Below are 13,949 nucleotides of genomic sequence, written 5' to 3'. Positions count from 1 at the left end.
TTTATATATTTTTATAATTTACACATTTTATATAATATATATGTAGTTTTGTCTGCATTATTTTATTTTTTTAAGTTTGTATATCTCTTTTTTTAAAACTTTTATTGTTATTCAATTACAGTTGTATGCCTTTTCTCCCCATCCCTCCACCCCACCCCAGCTGAACCCACCTCCATCCCCCACCTCCACCCTCCTCCTTGATTTTGTCCATGTGTCCTTTATAGTAGCTCCTGTAAACCCCTCTCCCCACTATCACCTCCCCACTCCCCTCTGGCTATTGTTAGATTGTTTTTAATTTCAATGTCTCTGGTTATATTTTGTTTGCTTTTTTCTTTTGTTGATTATGTTCCAGTTAAAGGTGAGATCATATGGTATTTGTCCCTCACTGCCTGGCTTATTTTACTTAGCATAATGCTCTCCAGTTCCATCCATGCTGTTGGAAAGCGTTTAAGCTCCTTCTTTCTCTCTGCTGCGTGGAATTCCATTGTGTAAATGTACCATAGTTTTTTGATCTACTCATTTGCTGATGGGCACTTCGGTTGCTTCCAGTACTTGGCTATTGTAAATTGTGCTGCTGTGAACAAAATAAATGGTATTGAACTGTATGTGTTGTTCTGCAAGTTGATTTTTTTCATTCAACAATGTGTCTTGGGAATATTTTCATGTCATTAGATATGAAACTACCTCATTTTTCATAAATGATGGGTAGAGTGTATATAATCATCATTTATTTTGCTATTTTATACTGATAAATATATTATTTATGAATGATTACAGTTACAATTCTGAAACGAACAACCTTAGACATCCCCTTGTATACATATGCAAGTATTTCCTTAGCATATATTCTCTGATGTGGAATTGGTACATCTGAATGTTTTACTTTTATTAAAATAATGAAAAATTGCTCTCTAAACCAATTTACACACAAACTACCAGTTTCATTGCAATTTTTTCAATGTGTTTTCATTTGCCAGCCTTTTTGGGTGAAAATTGCATCTTCACTTAGTAGTAAGTTTGATCAGTTTTCCCATGCTAATTATTCATTTGAATTTATTTATTTTTGGTAAATTGCTCATTCAAATCCTTTGCCCAATTATTCTAATGGGTTGTTCACATTTTTGGCATTGACATATAGGATAAAAAAAATTTAAAGGTTTTATTTATTTTTAGAGTGAGGGGAAAGGAGGGAGAAAGAGAAACATGAATGTGTGGTTGCCTCTTGTGCACCCCCTACTGGGGATCTGGATGGAAACCCAGGCCTGTGCCCTTACTGGGATTCATAACAGTGACCCTTTGGTTCACAGGTTGGCACTCAATCTACTGAGCCACAACATCCAGGGTGAGGATAAATTTTCTTAAGTACATTATATCGATTATGCTCTTACAGTTTCCTCACTTTTCCCTCCTTGCCCTCTTCTACCCTATACCCCTCTCCCATCCAGCAATCACCCCCTTAGTTCATGTCTATGGGTCATGAATGTAAGTTCTTTGACTTCTCCATTTCCTATACTGTTCTTAACCTCCCCCTGTGTGTTTTATGCCTACCAATTATATTTCTTATTCCCTGTAACTTCCTCCCCATTCTCCCCCTTCCTCTCCCCACTGATAACCCTCCATGCGATCTCCATTTCTGTTATTCTGTCCCTGTTCTAGTTGTTTGCTTAGTTTTTATTTTTTAGATTCAGTTGTTGATAGTTGTGAGTTTGTTGTCATTTTAATGTTCAAAGTTTTGATCTTCTATTTCTTAGATAATTCCTTTTAACGTTTCATATAATAAGGGCTTGGTAATGATCAACCCCTTTAACTTTAACTTTTCTGAGAAGCACTTTATCTGCTCTTCCATTCTAAATGATAGCTATGCTGGATAGAGTTGTCTTGGCTGTAGGACCTTGCTTTTTATCACTTTGAATACTTGTCAGTCCCTTCTTGCCTGCGAAGTGTCTTTTGAGAAAGCTGCTGATAGTCTTATGGGAAGTCCTTTGTAGGTAACTCTCTGCTTTTCTCTTGCTGCTTTTAAGATTCTTTCTTTATCTTTAACCTTTGGCATTTTAATTGATGTGTCTTTCTGTGGTCTTCTTTGGGTCCAACTTGTTTGGGACTCTGTGTTTCCTGGACATGTATGTTTATTTTCTTCACCAAATTAGGAAAGTGTTCCTTCATTATTTTTTCAAATAAGTTTTCAATATCTTGCTCTTCCTCTTCTCCTTTGGACATCCTTATGATTTGGATGTTGGCACTTTTGGAGATGTCCTAGAGTCTTCTTATTCTCTCCTCATTTTTTTGAATTCTTGCTTCTTCATTCTGTTCCAGTTGATTGTTTATTTCTTCCTTATGTTGCAAATTGTTGATTTGATCTCTGTCTTCCTTCCCTTCACTGTTGGTTCCCTATGGATGTTTTTCTATTTCACTTAGTGTAGCCTTCATTTTTTTCCCTTGTGATTTTGTCATATTCAATGAGTTCTCTGAGCATCTTGATCACCAGTGTTTTGAACTCTATATTTTATAGGTTGGCTATCTCAATTTTACTTACTTTTTCGGGGGTTTTGTTCTGTTCTTTCATTTGGGGAAGATTTCTTTGTCTCCTTGATTTGGCAACCTCCCTGTGTTTTTTGAGGGTGGTGGTAATGGTATTAGGTAGAGCTGCTTTAACTCCCTGTCTTGGCACACATGTTAAGTTGTATGGGGCAGAACCTTAGAGTTTGACAGGGTGGGGCAGCCTGCTTAACTGCTTTGTGGCTCTGCATGTGGCGGAGGGGTCAGAGAGAGGACAATGCCACTGAGGCTAGCTCAGGACTTACCCCATTTACAATCACTTCACCCCCTTCCCAACTGTGACGGGCACCCCTCTAACTGCTGCCCTAGTGGTGGTTACCAGAGTGGGTGGTTTTGTGTTCATTCTAGTATGGTGCAGGCCCTTCAAACAGCCTCTCCCAAGAGACCAGCAGTTTCTTCTGACACTCCAACCTCCACTGGTGTTTACAGCCAGAAGTTACAAGGCTGTTTTTGCTGACACTGTAAGCCTGGGCTGAGTGGTCTGGCCAGGGGCTGGGATTCCTTGCTTCCAAGGTATCCTTCTTGATTTTATCCACCACACATGAATGTGGGACCACCCGTTCGGTTGGCCACCTTGCCACCGCCTCCTTGCCATCACCACACTGTGTCCTCTATACCATGGCTCACTGTCTCTACCCCTCCTACCCATCTGGTTTTATATGGCTTCTTTAAAGCCTTGGTTGTTGGATTTCCATACAGTTCAATTTTCTGGCATTTCTTGGTGTTTTTTGTTTTGAGGTTAGTTGTGTTACTTCTTATGGTTATGCAAAGAGGTGAAGAATGTCCACCTATGCCTCCATCTTGACTGGAAGCCCTGAGGATAACTTTTTATATTAATATAAATGCATATGTATATAAATGTAAAATCATATCTGAGTTCTTATTAAGTAGAAATAACCTGTAATCTCAATTTTTAACTTTGCTTATGATGAATATTGTTCTATAGAAGTTAAAAATTCTTGTTCGTGCTAAATTCATCTATTTTGTAATTTATTATTTCTAGGGTTTGACTCTTGTTTTAAAAGACTTCCTCCTCTAAGATATACAAACCAAAAAAAAAACCCCACCAGAAATTAAGAGTACATAGGGAGTAGATGGTGGCAAGGTAGATGTGAGCTAACCCCACTTGCTCATGCACCCAGCTGGGACTTAGCCGATCTTCTGAAGAACAGAGTGAACAGCCAATGGAATTCCAGCTTATATGAAGTTTAGAGGCCAAAGATTGCAAAGGAAGTTTAAAAACAGACAGTAAAGAGATACTGTAGGTTCACAAGAAGGTCCCTGCGACCTGCACCAAGACTGTGGCTGCTGTGGTCCCTTGGCCAGGCACCGGGGACTATGGCTGCCACAGGAGCTTTAGAGGAGAGTCAGATCAGTGACTGTAACTTCACAGTTCCCTCCACTCCCAGAGCAGGGGAGCCAGTCCTGCACCAGGTGAGACCTGGATGCTTGAGTCACTGGGGAGATAAAGATGTAGTGGGAGACCCACAGAGGTGGTGTTCCCTGGCTGGGACTATGGTTGTCAGCTGGGATAGTACCAGAGAAATTGGGGAGCTGGGTGACACCTGGGGATGGGAGAAGAGGTGGGCCATGTCTGACCCTGACCCAGATGGTCTCAGGACTGGTCAGAGAGATAGGCTGTGTGAAAAGCTGTGCGCTTGCTAAGAATGGCTGGCTGCAACCAAGGAGAATTTGCTCAAAAAAAGCCTCTCAGCTGCTGTACAAGGAACTCTTATGCACCGCCATTGGGTCAGCAAAGAGGGAGGAGGAGGGGAGTGATTTGCTCAAATCAGGGCACCTCATGGACTGATCAAATTGGGGCAGCATAGGCTCAGAGGAGTAACAGTCCCCAGAGAGACTTAATTTAATAGGGTAACTAAACTGCCCTGAAGGGACTTTGTGTGGGTAGTGCCCAGGCCAGCAAAGAGGGAGGAGGGGTACGAGATCCACCCCCATGGTATGCCTCACGTACTAATCAAAGGGTGGCACAACAAGTTGGATTAAAGGAGCCAGCCTGGCACATATGGACAGTGGGGGCCCTGCAGTGCTCTTGGGGCCTGGGATGGAGGCTGGATGCCTCTGAATATTGTAGCCCAGACTGAGTCCCCGATTCAGAATCACAGAAAAGGAAAAAGTGGGGCCTATGCCCCCTCTGCCTGCAGCATCCAGGAAGACCAGCAGAAACCACATGGTGGGTTTACAGTCAGCAGAAGACTTTTGTTCCCTTTCTTCCAAGTGTAAAACAATAAGACCTGGAACTGTGAAAGGACCAAAGATAGATCCAGAGAGAGATCAGAAAGCTAACGCAACAACTGAGACAAAATTCACTTTGCTGCCCTACAGAACTTGCATTTTATATTACTTTTTATTTTTATTTTTTTGTTATTATTTTATTTTTTATTTCTATTTCTTCCATTTAGTTTTCATTGTTTTGTTTGTTTGATTTCAATGTTTGAATGGTTTTCTTTGTTCTCCCTTTCATATAGCATTTTGATTTCTCTTCCTTCACTTGTATTCCAATAACACACTACACTTGTTCTTTTAGTTTTTATTCTTTTTATTCAGATCATCTATTTCTTTCCATATTATTGTTGTTCCAGTTCCCATACAGCATCCTTCCCTGGTCTTGGTCCATTTTACTATCTCCCTGAGATTTATTACTGTTGTGGTGAACTTTATTCTCTTGAACACTACACCAAGTTTCTAGTCCTACTTTCACTATATCTTACCATCGAACCTCTCTTAAGCACACAGCCTTCTGGAGTCAGCTCACATTCTTTTTCCCCTCTAATGAGAGTCTTATCTCTTTTTTACCTTTTATAAAAAGTGGCTATTTGGGTGAAATGTCATGGTTATTGCTGTATTTCTCCAAAGATCTCCTATCTGTTCCCTACTCGTTGGTACTTTAAATCCCATGAAAAACTGTCCTTCTGTCTTAATCCATTTTACCCTCGCCCAGCCCCTGACCATATACAAGATAAGGTGGGATTTGTGAAAACCAATAAACTCACTGGAGGAGAGAACCCACCAACAAAGGAGCCACCAACAGGTAAAGCCCAAGTATAATGATACAGCCCACACAAACAGAAGAAAGGGCAACCCTGGAGCATCCAGACAAGGAGATCAGAGACCACACCACTGAGTCCCACAGAACACTTACCATGGAAGTTCACCCTACAAAAGCAACTAGCAAAGCAGAGCATTGAGAATCACAGAAACAAATAAAAAGACTCACCTAATATGGGGATACAAAGAAAGAACCTGCAAATGGAAGAAATGGAAGACTCCCCACTAAAAGAGCTAAATGAAATGGGGGCAAGTAAACTATCAGATATAGAAGTCAAAGAATGGTTATAAGGATGCTCAAGGAACTCAGAGAGCTACAAGGAACTGAGTGAGAACTACAACAGTATGAAAAAAGAAATAGAAACTATAAACAAGAACCAGGAAGAAATTAAGAATACAATTTCTGAAATAAAATAAAGCACACTAGAAGGAATTACAAGAGGGCTGGATGAAGCAGAGGGCTGAATTAGTGAGCTGGAAGACAAAGTAGAAGGAAATGCCCAGGTAGAACAGCTGCACAGAAGAGTCAAAAAGTATGAAGCTAGCATAAGGGAACTGCAAGGAAACATTAAACACAACAATATTTGAATTATAGGAATACCAGAAGGAGAAGAAAAAGAGCAAGGTATAGAAACCCTGTTTGAAAATATGACAGAAAACTTTCTGAACTTGGATGGGGAAAAATCACACAAGTGTAGGAAGTACAGTGGGTCCCAATCAAGATGAACCAAAAGAGGCCTACTCCAAGACAAATCATAACTAAAATGCCAAGTTTTAAAGACAAAGAGAAAGCCTTAAAAACAGCAAGGGGAAAACAAGAAGTAACATACAAGGGAGCTCTAATAAGGTTAGCAGCTGATTTCTCAACAGAAAGTCTACAAGCCAGAAGAGATTGGCAAGAAATATTTCAAGTAATGAAAAGTAAAGGTCTACAACCAAGACTACTCTACCCAGCAAGGCTCTCAATTAAAATGGAAGGCAAAATAAGGAGTTCCCTAGACAAAAGTAGACTCAAAGAATACACCTCCGCCAAACCCACCCTGCAAGATATGCTAAAGGGACGGCTATAAGAAGAGGAAGAAAAAGAGTGGGTGAGAACACAGGTGTGAAGGGGGAAAAATAGTAAGCAGCTATCAATAATAACATTAAATGTTAATGAATTAAATGCTCCAATTAAAAGACATATGGTAGCTGAATGGAAAAGAAAACATGACCTACACAAATGCTACCTATGAGAGATACACCTCAGAACAAAACACCTACCCACACTGAAAGTGAAAGGTTGGGAAAAAATATATTCCAAGCAAATGGGCCAGAAAAAAAGCTGGGGTAGCAATATCAAACAAAATAGACTTCAAAACAAAAGCCATAAAAAGAGACACTGAAGGAAATTTCATAATACTCAAGGGAAGAGTCTATCGAGGAGATATAAACATTGTAAACATATATGCACCCAACATAGGAGCACCCAAATATATAAGGAGAATCTTTGACAACTTCAAGAAAGATACAGACATCAGCATTCTTATACAAGAGAATTTTAATACCCCACTGTCAAAAATGGATACATCTTCCAAAAAAAAAAAAAAAAAAACCCCATCAAGGATATTGTAGCATCGAACAGTGTCCTAGATCAAATGGACTTAACTAATATATATAAAAGCTTTCATCCCAAAGAAGCAAAATACACATTATTTTCAAATGCATGTGGAACATTTTCAAAGAGAATCTACATCATAGGACACAAAGCAAGCCTCAGAAAATTCAAGAAAATTGAAATCATATCAAGCATTTTCTCAGACCACAAGGGCCTGAAACTAGAAATCAACCTCAAAGAAAAAACTCAAAAACACTCAAATTCATGGAGATTGAATAGCATGCTATTAAACAATGAATAAGTTTAAAATGAGGTCAAGAAAGAAATCAAAAAGTTTCTGGAAACTGATGAAAATGAACATACAACAGTCCAGAACTTATTGGACACAGCAAAGGCAATCCTGAGATGGAAGTTCATACGGTGATACAGGCCTACCTAAAAAAAGATAGAAACATTTCAAATAAACAACCTAACCCTACAGCTACAAGAACTGGAGGAACAACAAACAAAGCCCAGAGTGAGTAGAAGGAAGAAAAAAACCAAGATCAGAGCAGAATTAAATGACATGGAGACTAAAAGAACACTTCTAAGAATCAATAAATCCAGGAGATGGTTCTTTGAAAAGATAAACAAAATTGTCAAGCCTTTGAGCAGACTCAAGAAAAAAAGAGAGAGAACCCAAATAAACAAAACCAGACATGAAAGAGGGGAGATTACAACTTATATCATGGAAATATAAAAGATTGTAAGATATGACTATGAACTACTATATGCCAAGAAATTTGAAAACCTGGGTGAAATGGACAAATTTCTAGAAAAATATAAGCTCCTAAAGCTGAATGAAGAAGAAGAAGAAAGCCTGAACAGACCAGTAACAGTGGATGAAATCGAAGCAGTAATCAAAAAACTTATGGCAGGCAAGTGCCTTGGACCAGAGGGTTTCACAGGAGAGTTTTACAGATCATTTAAGGAACAGCAAACCACTATCCTTCTCAGACTATTGCAAAAAATCCTAGAAGAAGGAAGAGTCTCAAACTCTTTTAGGAAGCCAGCATTTTCCTAATCCCAAAACCAGATAAATATACAACAAAGAAAGAAAACTTCAGGCCAATTTCACTGATTTACATAGAACAATATTGTTTTTTCTAAAATCCTCAACAAAATATTGGCAAACTGCATCCAGCAATACATCAAAAAGATCATACATCACGATCAAGTGGGATTCATCCCAGGGATGCAAAGATGGTTCAATATCCACAAATCAATAAACATAATACATCACATAAATAAATGGAAAGACAAAAATCACATGATCATATCAATAGATGCAGAAAAAGGATTTGATAAAGTACAATACCCACTTATGATAAAAGCACTCAGCAAAGTGGGAGTATACTTCAACATAATAAAGGCTACACAGGAGAAACATACAACCAACATCATACTCAATTGACAAAACCTAAAATCTTTCCCACTAAGATCAAGAACAAGATAAGGATGTCCGCTTTCATAACTTCTATTCAACATAGTATTGGAAGTCCTAATCACAGTGATCAGACAAGAAAAAGAAATAAAGGGCATCTGAATTGGAAAGGAGGAAGTAAAACTCTCACTGCCTGCAGATGATGTGATAGTGTATATGGAAAACCGTATAAACTACTCAACCTAATAAGTGAATTTGACAAAACAGAAGGATTCGAAGTCAATATTCAGAAACTTGAGGCATTTTTATACACTAACAGCAAAATATCAGAATCAGAAATCAGAATAAAAAATCCCATTTACTATAGCAACAAGAAAAATTAAGTACCTAGGAATAAAATTTACCAAGAAGGTAAACAACCTGTACTCAGATAACTATACAACACTGAAGAAAGAAATTAAGGAAGACACAAATAAAGGGAAGCATATACCATCTCATGGATTGGAAGAACTAACATCATCAAAATGTACATATTACTCAAAGTAATTTGTAGATTCAATGCAATCCATATTAAAATACCAATGACATATTTCACAGATATAGAACAAACATTTCAAAATTTTACATGGAACCATAAATGACCCCAAGTAGCCGCAGCAATTTTGAGAAAGAAGAACAATGTAGGAGGGATTATAATACTTGATATCAAACTATATTACAAGGCCACTGTAATCAGTCTGCTACTGGCAAAAGAACAGGCATATAGGCAAATTGAACAGAATAGAGAGCTCAGAAATAAACCCGTCTCTATGATCAATTAATATTCAAAAAAGGAGGCAGAAGCATAAAGTGAAGTAAAAATAACCTCTTCAACAAATGGTTTGGGAGATGTGGACAGCTACATGCAAAAAAAAGAAAAAAAACCTCAATCACCAACTTGAACCATAAACAAAAATTTATTCAGAGTCAGATAGAAGACTTAAATATAAGTTGCAAAACCATAAAAGTTCTAGAGGAGAACATAGGCAGGAAAATGTCACATATTCCTTTGCCCATTTTTTAATTGCAGCAGAGAGAAAGAAGAAGCTTATACCCTTTGCAACAGCATGGATGGAACTGGAGAGCATTATGCTAAGTGAAATAAGCCAAATGGTGAGGGACAAATACCATATGATCTCACCTTTAACTGGAACATAATTAACAGAAGAAAAAAGCAAACAAAATATAACCAGAGACATTGAAATTAAGAACAATATAACAATAGCCAGGGGGGAGTGGGGAGGGGACAGTGAGGAGAGGGGATTACAGGAACTTCTATAAAGGACACATGGACAAAATCAAGGGGGAGGGTGGAGGTGGGGGATGGAGGTGGGTTCAGCTGGGGTGGGGTGGAGGGATGGGGAGAAAATGCAGACAACTGTAATTGAATAACAATAAAAAATTTAAAAAAATTAAAAAACTCAGATATTCCAATGTTTTCACTGATATATCCATTAGAGGAAGGGATATAAAAAGCAGAATAAACAAATGGGATCTAATCAAAATACAAAGCTTCTGTACAGCTAAAGAAAACAGCAGCAAAGTGAAAGGGGAACTAAGTATATGGGAAAATGTATTTGCAAATGTTTCCTCGGACAAGGGTTTGATCTCCCAAATATATAAGAACTCAAAAGACTCCACACCTGGAAGACAAAAAACCCAATTAAAACATAGGCAAAGCACTTGAACATATGCTTCTCCAAGGAGAAAATACAGAGGGCCCAGAGACATATGAAAAGATGGTCAGCAACACTAGCCATCAGGGAAATGCAAATTAAAACAACAAGGAGATACCATTTCACACCACTGAGAATGGACATCATAACCAAATCAACAAATAGCAAGTGCTGGAGAGGTTTTGGCGAAAAGTGTACCCTAGTGCACTGTTGGTGGAAATGCAGACTGGTGCAGCCACTGTGGAAAACAGTATGGAATTTCCTCAGAAAAGTAAAAATAATTGTGCCTTTTGACCCAGCAATTCCACTGCTGGGATTATACCCTAAGAGCCCTGAAACACCAGTTCAAAAGAACCTATGAACCCCAGTGTTCATAGCAGCACAATTTACAATAGCCAAGTACTGGAGGCAACCTAAGTGCCCACCAGCATATGAGTGGTTAAAAAAAAATCTATGGTACATTTATACAATGGAATACTATGTATCACAAAGAAAGGTGCATCTCCTACCATTTGTGGCAGCATGAATGGAACTGGAGAGCATTATACTAAGTGAAATAAGTCGGGCAGTGAAAGAGAAATACCATTTGATCTCACCTACATGTGGAACCTAAGCAAGAAAACAGAGAAGCAAGAAAAATATATTCAGAGTAATTGAAATAAAGAACAAACTAACAGTAACCAGAGGGGAGGGGAAAGAGGGATAATGAGGGAAAATACAGGAAAACCTGTCAAGAAACATGTATAAAGGACATATGGACAAAGCTAAAGTTGATTCTAAAGTAGATTCAATGTGGTAGGCAGTGTGGGTGGGGCAGGGGTGCATGGTGGGTTGAAAATGGAGTCAACTGTACTTGAACGAAAATAAAAATTTTTTAAATATAAAATAAATTTTAAATAAGGAAATTAAGAGTACAATATCTGAAATGAAGAATACACTTGAAAGAATCAACAATAGGTTAAATGAAGCAGAGAATTGAATCAGTTATTTGAAAGACAAGATGTTAGAGAACACCCAATCAGAACAGGAAAAAGGAAAAAATTAAAAAATGAGGTTAATCTAAGAGACCTCTGGATAACATGAAGTGTAACAACATCCACATTGTAAGAGTCCTGAAGGAGAAGAAACAAAGCAAAGGATTTATAATCTATTTGAAGAAATAATGACTAAAAACTTCCTTAACCTGGTGAAAACAAAGAAGCACAATTCCAGGAAGTGCAGAGTCCCAAACAAGATGAACCCAAAGAGGCTCACACCAAGATACATCATAATTAAAATGACAAAGGTTAAAGACAAGGAGAGAATCTTAAAAGCAACAAGAGAAAAGCTGTTAAAGACCTACAAGGGAGCTCACATAAGACTGTCAGCTGAATTCTCAACAGGAACACTTCTGGACAGAAGGGACTGACATGCTATATTCAAAGTGATGAAAGCCAAGGACCTACAACCAAGACTAATTTACCCAAAAAGTCTATCATTTAAAACTGAAGGAGTCATAGACACCTTCCCAGACAAGAAAAAGTGAAAGACATTTATCACCACTGTGCCAGTATTTTAAGGAATGTTAAAGGTTATTTTTTTTAATTTTTAAATTTTTATTCAGTTACAATTGTCTGCATTTTCTCCCCTTCCCTCCGCCCCACCCCAGCCAGTCCCACCTCCCTCCCCCTCCTCTACCCTCCCCCCCTCCTCTACCCTCCCCCTTAATTTTGTCCTTCTGTCCTTTATAGTAGCTCCTATACACCCCTCTCCCCACTATTCCCTCCCCACTCCTCTGTGGCTATTGTTACAATGTTCTTAATTTCAATGTCTCTGGTTATATTTTGTTTGTTTTTTTCTTTTGTTGATTATGTTCCAGTTAAAGGTGAGATCATATGGTATTTGTCCCTCTCTGCCTGGCTTATTTCACTTAGCATAATGCTCTCCAGTTCCATCCATGCCATTGCAAAGGGTATAAGCTCCTTCTTTCTCTCTGCTGCATAGAATTCCATTGTGTACTGGAAGCAACCTAAGTTCCCATCAGCAAATGAGTGGATCAAAAAATTATGGTACATTTACACAATGGACTTCTACGCAGCAGAGGTTCTTCTTTAAGAAGGAAAAAAGAGGAACATAGTTATAAAGAATAAAATGGCAATAAATACATGTCTATCAATAATCACTTTAAATGTAAATGGCTTACATGCTGTAATCAAAAGATATGGGGTATCTGAATGGACAAAAAAAAAACAACAAAAAACAAAACAAGATCCTCATACTAATTTCTTATAATCCTTCGTATTTTTTTGGTATCAAGAAGAGCAGATTGTAATCTCTCCTCTTTCATTTCTGATTGTGTTTATTTGGGTCGTCTCTCTTTTTTTCTTGATGAGTCTGCTTAAAGACTTGTTGATTTTGTTTATCATTTCGAAGAACCAGCTCCTGGATTTACTGATCCTTATAATTGTGCTTTTAGTCTCTACGTCTCTTAAAAAAAGAAAATATATATATATCCATATCTAAGATGAATTATGGTTAAATGTCAAAACTCTAAGAAAAGTAAGAACAAGATCTGAGAAAAGTTCCAAAGCAATAAATAACCTCTCTACACAGGAATGATAATCAAGCTAGCATTAGATTGCTGACCAGCAATATTTGACGTTAGAAAGTAGTAGTGGCTTAGCTTTAAATTAATGAGAAAATAATTTGGAAATAAGGATGTTATACTCAGGAAAACTTTTATTTAAATTGGACAGTGGAACCCTGTGCAAAATGAAGGTATTTTTCATTGGACATGCAAAGACACATATTTCACCAATAACAATTTATCTTTGAATTAGTGGAAGACATACTCTAGCAAAATGAAAAATGAACTCAAGGGGATGATGTTCAGTAAAAGAAACAATGGTGATCAAGGAAGCCAATACAAATATAATGAAGTCTAAATACTTATTGATTGAAAAATAACAGCAATATTGAACCAACTCTCAGATGACCTGTACATGGAAAATGATGTTATTTAGGAGAAAAGAGAAAAGAAAGATAAACTATTGCTATGGTTGTCTTTTTAAGGATGAGAATATAGAAAATTATAATTCTAGAAAGGTATGAAAAATAAATGTTTAAATAATTTTAAGCAGTTAAGGTTAACAACTAGACTCTGATGTAAAACCTCCAAAAAAACTACTAGAGAACAAAAATAAAAATGCAGGAAATACTATCTTCCAGCAACTTGCTGGAAAGAAAAAAAACCAAGAAATTATGATTATTTAAAAAAGTAAAACAAGATGGCAATGATGATCACAAATATCAATAATCATATTAAATTTGAATGAGTTAAATCATCTTATTAAAAGACATTCTTTCAGGTTGGGCAAATAAATAAATCTAGAAATATCTTGTTTAAAAGAGATATATTTTAAACAAAATGATATATGAAATAAAAATAAGTTGAAGAAGACACATACAGAAAGTCCTAACACAAATAAAGCAGTTGAAATGTCAGGCAGAAAAAAAAAAAAAAAAAAAACAGACAAAAATTAAAAGGGTTAAGAGGAAAAATGTCCATTTAGGCACTTTGCTCATTTTCAACTGGGGTGTTGTTGGGTTGTAT

The sequence above is a fragment of the Desmodus rotundus genome, chromosome X (assembly GCF_022682495.2).
Source record: "Desmodus rotundus isolate HL8 chromosome X, HLdesRot8A.1, whole genome shotgun sequence".
Lineage (NCBI taxonomy): Eukaryota > Metazoa > Chordata > Mammalia > Chiroptera > Phyllostomidae > Desmodus > Desmodus rotundus.
This window is presented reverse-complemented; position numbering follows the sequence as displayed.